This window comes from Lolium perenne, chromosome 4 (genome assembly GCF_019359855.2).
Source record: "Lolium perenne isolate Kyuss_39 chromosome 4, Kyuss_2.0, whole genome shotgun sequence".
NCBI lineage: Eukaryota > Viridiplantae > Streptophyta > Magnoliopsida > Poales > Poaceae > Lolium > Lolium perenne.
The window spans coordinates 232,416,210-232,428,514 of NC_067247.2; positions in this window are offsets into that span (position 1 = coordinate 232,416,210).

The window sequence follows — 12,305 nt, forward strand, 5'->3', positions numbered from 1 at the left end:
GTAGTGAAATGCATCAAAATTTGGAGCTATCACAACCCGTGACTATTGTTGAGATGAAGTAGACGGACCCACTGGTGGATCAAATCCGCTCCCTTCAATCTACCAAAGGAAAAGAAACATCGTGAGTTTAACCTCTCCAAGCTAGAGCTTCTTCCATGTGGAATTTCTCTGGACCCAAACATTCAACGAGGGTCTCTGAAGACCTGACCACTTCAGAAATTGAGAAATATGCTGGACGGTTCACCAAGCTCACCACCGAGGATATTATTCCTTCTTCTTGTTGAGTTACACCATTCAACAAGGAACATACGCGTCCCTCTGTAAGTTTCTACTTGCTTCAAAATTATCTATCTCTATCCTTTCATTGTTCTTCCTTGTCATCGCTAAAGTTTTGTTTATGTAGGACCATGTTCACCTCGCCTTCCTGCCTCCACTTCCAGAGGGAGGCGAAATATCTAATGCTTCCGCGGAAACTGAGGTGACACACATGAAACTGCTACGGTACAAGAAACCGCTGGGATGGACAAGGACGTTGCATCTGAATCGTCTCGTTCGGGGACTTCAATTCCCTCCGCCCATTCGAAAGACGAAATGACTAGGGAGAAAAGGAAGAGATCTGACGTTGATGATTAAGACTTGAGCTCTTCGAATGCTCCCAAGCCGAAGCTTGTGATGTCGATAAGTTCGGATGTTCCTTCTTCTTCATGTGTGCCTACAAATATTTTCGATTTGGCCGACATCCTCGGTTTGAAAGTCTTTTTTCTGCTGAAGCCAAAGTTTGTCACATGTATTTTTTTTGATTGTGTCTCTCTCTTCATAGAGACGAAGGGGAAACCCTAAAGGATCCAACTGATGATGACAGCCAGGCTTTGTTGGCATTTGTCAAGACGCCTGCCAAGACGGTGATTCCTGAGGAAGAAATCGTGGAATCACCAAAGTCGACGACTGCTACCGAAAGCCTGATGTCTACGCACGCTTCTATTCTTGTAGACAGTGTTGGGCCTCCAAGTGCAGAGGTTTGTAGAACAACAACAAGTTTCCCTTAAGTGGACCACCCAAGGTTTATCGAACTCAGGGAGGTAGAGGTCAAAGATATTCCTCTCAAGCAACTTTGCAATTACGATACAAGAAGTCTCTTGTGTCCGCAATACACCCAATACACTTATCAGGTGTACAGGTGCACTAGTTCGGCGAAAAAATAATGAAATACAAGTAATATGGATGATTATGAGTGGTAATTGCAATCTGAAATAAAAATGGCAGCATGCAAACATGTAGCAGAACTGGTTGTAAACGGTGTTTCAATGCTTGGAAACAAGGCCTAGGGATCATACTTTCACTAGTGAACACTCTCAACAATGATACCATAATTGAATACCTAGATATTATCTCTTCACTATGCTACTCTGGACCACTCTACAGTTTGATAATAAACACAAATTCAGTGCGTAGGGATGCATAAGCACTCCTTAAAGTTCGCATTCCCAAATCTATGGACGCCCCACGCTGCACTTTGAGCATACAGTGATGGTACTAACTAGACACAATAATTCATAAGTATTTCTACAAATTAAGCTTAAGAAACAAACATTGTGTGCACACTGTCACCTTCACACCGTTGGACAAGGTGTCCCTGGAGATCACATAATAAAACCACTTGAGTAGCACAATAGTTGAAGAATAACATCTACTTATTCAACTAGATTACAAATCTCATGATCACATAAAGATCATACATGGAGAGATAGATAGACCACATAGCTACCGGTAAAGCCCTCAGCCTCGGGGGAGAACTACTCACTCCTCATCGTAGGAGTCAGCAACGGCGATGGAGATGGCTCCGGGGGCAATCCCCCGTCCCGACAGGGTGCCGGAACAGAGACTTCTATCCCCCGAATCTTGTCTGCGATGATGGAGGAGCTACGAAACTTTTCGTGGACGGAGGCCGATTCATTTAGGGTTCATGCGTCGGGAGGCTTCTTATAGGCGGAAGAGAGAGGTCGGTGGAGGCCAGGGGGCCCACACCACCTCTATGCGCGGGCCAGGGCCAGGCCGCGCCTAGGTGTGGTCTGGCCGCCCTGTGACCTTTCTTCGACTCCCCTCTGGACTCTGTCTTCGTTATGGAGAAATATTGACTTCGGATTTTGTTTCGTCCAATTCTGAGAATATTTCTTGTACAACTTTTCTAAAATACAAACCATCATAAAACAGGGAACTCGCACTGTGGCATCTTGTTATTTGTTAATAGGTTAGTGCCAAAAAAATGTATAAAATTGCAACGAAGTATGAGCAAAACATATATAAATTGGTGTAAAACAATCATGGAGCATCAAAAATTATAGATACGTTTGCGACGTATTAGCATCCACAAGCTTAACTCCTGCTCGTCCTCGAGTAGGTAAGTGATAACAAAATAATTTTTGAGATGACATGAAGCCAACACAATCTTGATCAAGCATTGTAAAGCATTGTAAGCAGGGACCAAAGTACTCTAAACATAGGCATGATAGATATAACTCTAACAATATAACTTAGCAACTATGTTATAACATGAGAAGTAACTCAAACAAAGGATCATGAATAATAGTACATTGAAAGCAACTGTTTGTTCATGAGCATAGAGAAAACATAGCAAAGTGGTACTCAACATGTCCTTTATGAAGTAGCAAAACATAAATGCTAGGACACCTTCAAAGTTCAAAGGGTGACTAGATACACGTAATTTAAGAACAAGCAATAGCACAATCATGAATCAATCAATAATAATTTTGGGACTATGCACATTATACTAAGAATAACAACTGTGCTCTCTTAATTGGTGCATTAAGAAGAAGATGAAGACTCAACATAAAAGTGAAAGAAAGACTACATACAGAGTAAACAAGATATGAACCTTCCAAAAAGTATGGTACTTATTAGCTTTGAGCTCCCATTACCCCTATCATAAGCGTCTTGAATTGTTAAAGTTAATGTGATGGAAAATATGAGCTATATGCTTGACAAATCACAAGTTGAAAAACTCATGCCCCTTGAATATGAGTATCTAAACCTCATGCTACTCAACTTAGGTCCCAAATAAGTTCTTGTCATTGTAAGTATACATGTATCATCGAGAACCGCCAACGGGGTACCTCTTGCCCGATGATATAGAAGTACTCTTGTAGGAGCAATCCCATGCCAAAATGACAAGACAAACAGACAATAAACATCTCAACAATTTTTTATTTACTATGGGTATAGCTTTTTATTGAAAATGCTTCATAGAATGCTCACTATGATTCACTATAAATTTCCACCATGAATGATGCATGGCTTAGATTAGCGGCCCAGGCGTTTCTCTAACACATATACAAACTCCATGGACTTACAAGTTTCCATTTTATTTCACACCGCTAGGCATCCATAAACAAAAAAATGACATCAACTAAATATGAATAAGTGCAATGTTGAAAGCGTTCCCCATGAAAGCATGGTTATGCTAACTCCCAACTTGCAATTTACAAACATATAAACTTCATAAGATAGTCACAAGGATCAAGTTTATTAAATGCAAGAAAGTAAATGTGTCATCAAGTTTGTGAGAGCTTTACTGACTAATTTTCTCATGCCAAAATTTAATTTGGAAGATAAATAAAAGCATGATAAATATACTTGGAATATCAATAATGCTAATAGGTAGATGTGGTGGACACAATTGGGAAACTTTGGTTTTTGGTGATTGGATGCACGAGTAGAATTCATACTCAATACATGCGAAGGCTAGCAAAAGACTGGGAGTGACCAACTAAGAGAGCAATAATGGCCATAATCATGCATAGCGACAAAACATTATCAATCAAAGCATAAAGTGATATTACAAGTCAAAAACTAAATGATCATACAGGCTTTAGTTGACTGGTTATAGTCATAACATGGTATAAGCATGTGCCAAGTCAACCCAATAAAGCATCAAAGGAGAATACCACAATATTATGCCTTTATGATGGAAACAACACATGATTCTTTCAATAGCACATTATGCACTATCAGCTATTTGAGTCAAGTCATGCTACAACAATAAATACTAAGCATATGACACGAATAACATCCAACATGACATGCCAAAGTCTATGCCGCAGTCTAGACAAGCTTCCTTTTGCATCACTATAGTCATGAAACAATTTACTCATCTCCAACACCAATCAACTTATTTGAAATAACTCTGAGAGATGAAAATCAATATGGAATTCATAGATATTATCTCAACAATGTGGGCTTCAATACTTTCACTAGTGGACACTCTCAACAATGATACCATACTTGAATACATAGATATTATCTCTTCACGATGCTACTCTGAACCACTCTCCGGTTTGATAATAAAAAAAAAATCACTGCGTAGGGATGCATAAGCACTCCTTAAAGTTTGCATTCCCAAATCTATGGACGCCTCATGCTGTCACTTTGAGCATACAGAGATGGTACTAACTAGACACCACAATTCATAAGTATTTCTATAAATTAAGCTTAAGAAAGAAACATGGTGTGCACATTGTCACCTTCACACCGTTGGACAAGGTGTCCCCAGAGATCACATAATAAAACCACTTGAGTAGCACAATAGTTGAAGAATAACATCTACTTATTCAACTAGATTACAAAGCTCATGATCACATAAAGATCATACATGGAGAGATACATAGACCACATAGCTACCGGTAAAGCCCCCAGCCTCGGGGGAGAACTACCCACTCCTCATCGTAGGAGTCAGCAACGGCGATGGAGATGGCTCCTACGGCAATTCCCCGTCCCGGAAGGGTCCCGGAACAGAGAATTTTGTCCCCCGAATCTTGTCTGCGAGGCGGCGGAGCTATGGAACTCTTCGTGGATGGAGGCCGATTCATTTAGTGTTCACGCGTCGGGAGGCTTCTTATAGGCGGAAGGGAGAGGTCGGTGGAGGCCAGGGGGCCCACACCACCCCTAGGCACGGGCCAGGGCCAGGTCGCGCCTAGCTGTGGTCTGGTCGCCCTGTGACCTTTCTTCGACTCCCCTCTGGACTCTGTCTTCGTTACGGAAAAATATTGACTTCAGCTTTTGTTTCGTCCAATTCTGAGAATATTTCCTGTACAACTTTTCTGAAATACAAAACAACAGAAAACAGGGAACTGACATTGTGGCATCTTGTTAATAGGTTAGTGACAGAAAATGTATAAAAGTGCAACGAAGTATGAGCAAAACATATATAAATTGGTGTAAACCAAGCATGGAGCATCAAAAATTATAGATATGTTTGCGACGTATCAAATCCCTCGAGTGAATCCAAAGAAAAAGAAACTCAAGAAGAATAATGCCAACAAGGGCGTTAAAATCTCTGAAACCCCACCCGTTCCTTCTCTGGACGACGTAAGTTCGCTAGTTTTCCCCGCTTTTCAATATTTTTATCAATCTTTGCGACCTCTTCGTTATTCAATTTTTATTCTGCAGCCCCTGGATCATTAATACATGGACATGGCCACCTGATGTGTTGGGTTTTGTGGTGAAGAGGCCAACTTGAAGGGTAACTGCGGCCAACTTGAAGGGTAACTGCCCTGGAACTTTGTTCATTCATCTCGTCATAGTTCTTGTGTTGCTTAACTCAAATAATTCTTGCAGCCTCCTTGAAGAAAACTCAAGAGCATGTCGACGATCCGGAGGCCAAGCTCAAAGCCGCTGAGGGGGCGCTCGAGGAGGCTCGTGCCAGGATCACATCCGAGGAAGAGAAGCTATCAAAGGATAAGTCACGGATGGCATCTCATGAAGCGGATATCTGCCTAAGAGTTGATACTCTCAGCGCCTCCTTCGTCAGTAAGTTCGAGCCCATGAAAATTGCTATCTCACTCGAGTTTTTCGTCTTGTTCTTCCTCCTTGCCTTTCTTCTTTGTTGTGTTGTAGCAAAACAAGGAGGGGGCTCGTACGAGATGCCTAATGATCAACGCCAAGACCCTCTACTAGACTCGTTGACCATCTTGGAGGCCATCAGCATGTGGGTTCGCAATGTAGGGTTCCGTTGCAGAAAACAAAACAAAATCCTACGACAGAATAGCAAAGCCAAGATCTAATCTATGGAGATGCAACGTAACAGATGAGATTAGTGTTCATACCCTTGAAGACTGAAAAGCCTAATGTTCACAATGAATTTGTACGTCGAACGATGACCTCAAGATCATGAATAAGTCCAACGATAAAGTGCTCCAAGTGTTCTGCCTCCGCAGTTCTACACTCGTACGATGTATAGACGGCTCCCGGGCTCCAGTCCAGCAAAACATCGAAGGTAGAAGATTCGGACCGGTGTTCCAGCAGCACGACGACGTGCATATGTTGGAGAATACTCCAATCCTACGCACGTTCCAAAGTTCAGGAACACACGTGATGGAGAGGAGAGGGGAGGGAGAGAGAACTTAGGGGGTGAATGAGGAGAGCCCCCTTGTGGCCCTTTATATAGGGAGTTGGGAGAGGAGAGGGGGCCACAAAGGGGCAGCCGCCGCTCTCTCCCTCCATGCGTCGCCGCCCCCCCCCCCCCCCAGGGGTTAGGGTTTGGGGTGGCCGGCCCACTCTTCCCCTAGGGTTCAACCGCCCCCCTCCTATTGGGCTGCCCAATGGTGGCCCAGTTAGGGGGTTTCCCATTTTTATATTTAATTATTAAATTCATTTAATTAAATAATCATTACATATTTGATTCTCCGAACAATTCATTGGCTCTGGAACTTATTCAGATTCCTCTCAGGAACAATTCCGGTGTTCTCTTCCTATTCTCAAACAATACAGTTCGGTAATGCGTAGAAATGATCGAGACAACGCTCCGATCAATGGCCATCAGGGAGTTCTGGAAAACCGTAACGGTCCCTATGCAACCACGAATTAAGTTTATCGTTTAACCTCAACGTCGAGTCATATTCATTTTGTAACACGATACATTTGTTTGTCTGAGACTTGATCTTTGGTATCCACTATACCTTGTTCTATCTCATTACCGTCAAACACAATTCAACTCGTCATCATAATATCATATCCTCTATGACCTAGGCACTTGCTTGTAATTGGTGTTGATATGATATTACCGAGTGTGCTCTTGTCGTATTTATCCATCACAGGATGTAAAAATTCCGCTCTTGACTCATACGCCTCAACCGTCCCCATTGGCATACTTCAGCACCACTTTTATGACTACCCTGTTACGGTTGATGATGTCAAAGCAGTCGTCGTTGATAGTGATAAATATAGTCTCACGGTCTAAGGATTAGGTTACAACATTTCATGATAGTATCGCAATGCTGAACTTTGTGACTTGATCATATTGCAATACCCGATGGGTGTGCGTCCATCATGTTTACGAACATGATTACATTATTAATGACTACTTAGTCACATGATTACGAAACCTTGATCATCTTATTAATCAATGAACTATATCAATAGGGGCGGAGTTTTATTTACATATCGCATGTGCATTAATGTTTCCGCTTAATACAGTTATAGCATGGCATACAACTTATTATAAAGAAACATAGATACAATAAAAGAAAACATTTTTTATTTATTTGCCACTACGACACATATCCAACAAAGCGCCCCCGCGACGCCGACATGTATGAGGTGTGAGACATCCGTCGGGCGAGACGCGTCCATCCGCTCGAAGATGGCGTGCAAAGGCTACGTCATTGTTGACTAATCCGACGATTCCTCGGACTTCTCCGACAATGACACCGTCGACGATGACTCCGACGCCGAGGACCGTGAAGCTCCTCCGCTCCTCCACCGATGCCGAAGAAGACCCCCTAAGTCACAGTGATGTAGATAAATCCCGAGCTAGCTAGAAATCGTGTTTAGTATTTCGTATTTTGCATATGTATGTATTGTCTCCAACAAACTCGTTTGAATTTCTCGCACCAAATTTAAGAAATCGTATATGCGGTTTAGGAACAGGGGATCTATTTTGTGACATCAACTTCTCGCGTGAAAAACATTGCTCAGGGTTTCGGGTGCCGTATCTGGTAGAGATCATCCACCTCCTCGTTAACCCTTTCAGACTCTTTCAGACTCGTTCGGTTCATGCGGAAATGATCCACGCGTGGAACAACCCACCCGAGTAATTAGGTGAAGGGCAGTGCTAGAAAATCCTCCGGAGGCTCCAAACCTTCCAGACTCCTGCTTGCATGCGTGACACGTGTCCACTTTCACCTGAAATTTCGACTTTGCTTCGTCGCAGCAAAAAAAACTCCCGCTTTTGCATCATTGAAGCAAAAAAACGGTTCAATTAAAATAGAAGGAGTGTTGCGACTTGTTCAGACTTTGTTTCGTCGTAGCAAAAAATACCCTCTTTTGCTTCATTGAAGTAAGAAACGGTTCACGTAAATACAAAAATGAAAAATACATGTCGGGCGGAGCAGGCCAGAGATCTCGCCGGAGATTCACCGGAGACCTCGGAGGTGGGGGATGCTGCGACCGGCAATGTTGGCGTTGCAAGCCAGGGACGGTGGTGCTACAAGCCAGGGCGACGACGCTACCATCTGGTGGAGGCGGTTCTTCAAGAAGTGGGCATTGATGCTACGATGGTACAATATTGTTGTTTCAGTTGTTCCCCTATTCTGCGACCTTAGTAGAAATGTTCTGCTACAAGGTCTCCGGCGATGTTCTCCGACGAGGTCGTGTTTTTAGTACGAATGCTGCTATGCTATAATACTATATTATATTTGCTACAATTGTTTTGTCATTTTGCTACTTTAGTACAAATGTTTTGCTATGAGGTCTGCGGCAAAGTACGGTGCTCCGGCGAGGTCTTCGGCGAGTTCTCCGATGAAGTACGGTGCTCCAGCCAGGTCCACAACCGAATGGTCTTTGTGTTTTTGTTTTTAGTCGAACCTTTTTTGCTTCAATGAAGCAAAAGTGGGATTTAAAGCAAAATTGAACAAAGAACCCGATCTCGACTCAAATTGATTGGATCCAACGGTGGGAAATCCGGAGGTTGGGAGGTTTGTAGCCTCAGGAGGATATAGAGCATTTTCCTTAGGTGAACACGCTCGTGTCACCTGGACCCCAATTAATCCCTTCCCCTAATTGAACCCCATATTCGGTTACTCCCACAGAAACTGTAGCTAAGGCACCGGCGTGGTTGATAGCTCAAAATTTTGCACTATTTTACTGAGGTTTTTAAGTATACCATTACTCATATTATCACTCACTACATGCTACAGCTAGATACACCTATGCCTATTTTACATAATTACGAGTTCTTGTTCACTTTCATACGAGCTTTGCAAAATTAGTAGTTTTAGTAGGATTTTGTTATGTTTTCCTTGTATTTTACATGTATTTAGGTGTTATGGACAATCATGGAGAAAGGGAGGCAAAAGGACCAAGAGGGTACAATATGGGAGAATTACAAGCACCAGACTTAGCCATATGGGGTGTGGGAAAAGTGATATTTTCCCAAAATCTTATATTTAAGGTCTAAGGCCATGTTGTTGTATCCCTCGTCCATATGAGTTCAATGAGCCGAAGAACACCTCAATTGGATTTCGTATGAAGAAATGGCGACCAATACACGAAAGCATCTGCAAGTTTAGCGACCATCAGTACGGGCAGAGCCCGTCCGTACCGTCTGCCTGTACTAGGTTCTGTCGGCTCCGTATCGTCAAATGGAACAACATTTGTGAAGGCTCGATGGGCATATTCGGCCCCGAGCTCCGTCGATTCGCAAAATCGACCTCCATCACCTATATAAAGAGGGGAGGAGACTAGGAGAGGCACGATTCATCCATGCCCTAAGGGGCGGAGCCCTACCGCTTCGCCGTTGCCGCCATCTCCATAGCCGCTGCCTCCATCACCATCTCCACCAACACAGAAGAGGAGGAGGCTAGGATCTTGAAGGGCAACACATCGATCTTCATCAACATCATCATCAATGTCTTCACCGCGATCCCCTATGTCTACTTGGTTGTGATTCGAACTCTATTAGGATTTGCACTTGTATACAATTGTATCTTCATATTCAATCCATATTACTGTCATGATGTTGATCCCCTTCATGTATGAGTAGTTTCTTTGTTCTTGCGGAGATATGGAGAAACCCTAGTAATATTATGGTGTGAAATAAAGATGAATTATAACTTTGATTTATTAACTATGTGTTAGCTCTCTCTTGTATGTTATGTGAAGTGTACCACATAGCATTTGCCTCCGGAACAAAAGAGGGAACTGCCCTTGGAGGTATGGTAGAGTGTACGTCGAGAAGTGATATTACCGTACGGCACTCTATTGTATGGGAGAGGGGGTAAAGAGAGATTCACTAAACTTATATCAATAATCATGGGGTAAACCCTTAATTGTGATAGTCAATATGTCGCTTGCAGAAGGCTAGCCACAGTGGTTATTTAGAGATGCAATGACCCATGGCTTTCTGGGCGCATCTTATTACAGAGCCTCTCTCCACACATAACATAAATGAAAGATACGTGTTCATCCTAATCATAAGTAATACCAATACTAGTGGTGGAACCTACACTCCTTGAGAATCCCTCAGCCATATCACGAACACACTCTCAACACTCTCTAGCTTTAGTTTACGTTTGCTATTTACTTTGCTTTTAGTTACTTTAAACCATTCTCAAATCATTGCCATTTTGGCAACTTATAGCATAGGCTATTTCCAAACCACGGTTTGGGTGCGAACGTGGCCGCGCCTAACAACGCAGTTGCGGGGTTGTGTTTATAGCCATTTGCAAAGCTTCTGAGGGACAAACTTATATATATAATATTTGCTGCTACAAGTACTGCAACAACCCTGTTCTTGATCGTAGGAACCCAATCATCAGTGGTAACACCACCGATGGCACCCGCGTAGTAGCGATGAGAGAGACCTGCTTCATCTTCTCCGGCGTGAAGCGACATAGGTGTTGGGACCTCGCGTGAGCTAGCTAGGGATCGGGACGGTCTCCGCAGCGCCATCTGTGCGAGGCTAGGCGAGCGTTTATCTCCTCCAGTTGGCTGTGCAGCCGCCGTCCATCCCTTCTCGCCGACGTCCTTTCGTAGCGGTCGGAGCCACCGCCCACTCCATCTTGTCGTGGTCCATCCGTCGCCCTCAGTGCCGCCGCGAGCAAGGATTGATGTGTCTTTTCTCGGCGTATCGCGGGAAGACCAGGCGTGGAATAGTTCCACAGGGTGGAGCAAGATGTTTTTAATCCTCGCAATTTGGACGGGATTGACAAGTTTTAGGCTGGGCTGGGATCTCGACCGGGCTTCACCGAACATGTTTTTTAGCGTGGTCCGGTATTGATTCCCGTCTCGGCTGATCCCAGCTGACCCACGTTGATTGAGGCCTAAGGCCATCTCTAACGGGGCGACCCAAATCGGTGTGCTCGTTTGGTTGGGCGCGCGGACGCGCGGATAGTAGCCGACGGTTTGGGAGGTAGATAGGCGGAGGACGCGAGAGGCCAGCGCTTGGTATACGCGACCACGTAAACCAAACCCAGAATTAAATCGGCTTTGGGACGTTCCGGATGTCGCGACCATCCATTTTTAAAATACGTCCGCGCTTTGGACCATAGATTTGTCTGATTCGAGAACCTACGGGTGATCGCCCCGTTGAACTGTTGAAGCCTTCCTGGGACGCGCTAGGGCATCTTCAGCGGCGCGACGCAAACGGACGCTGAGCGACCGTTTGTGTCCGCCATGACCGGAAATGCGTCTGGGGCCTGTTCCAGCGGGGCGACGCAAAGTGACCGCGACGCAAACCTGGCCTAAATATGCGCCAGGTTTGCGTCGCGGCGGACGCTCGGCGGACGCGCAAAGTGTCCGCTCGCTTCCCCACTAGGCCCGCCTGGCAGCGGCACAACTGCTTCGTCTTCCGCGGTATTACTTTTGGGCGGTGCGCTGCAGCCTTTGCAGGGGCCGCGTTAATGGCGTGCCTCGGCTTCCGCGAGCGTGCGCAGCTAGTAGGCGTTGCACTGGCAGGCCATTGAAGGCGAGATGGCGTCCGAGCCTCTTAAAGGGATGCTCCCGGCGGCCATTTCCCCGACAAAACCATTGGCAAAATCCCACAGTAGCCACCACACCGACGCCATGGGGAAGAAATGTTGGCCGTTCCGGAAGACGAAGAACGACCAGGAGGCTAGCGGCTCGCGTTCCGGCAAGAAAGCACGGGTCGGCCGGTACGTCCGCGTTGACCTCGCTCGGCAGCTATGGGAGGAAAACCGGCCGGTACCATGGTCGGACGCGAACTTGCCGGGAGGGGGCTGGTACCTGAACTCGCGGCGCGTGCCGGTCCCCTCGTGCCGCGCTCGGGTCGAGAA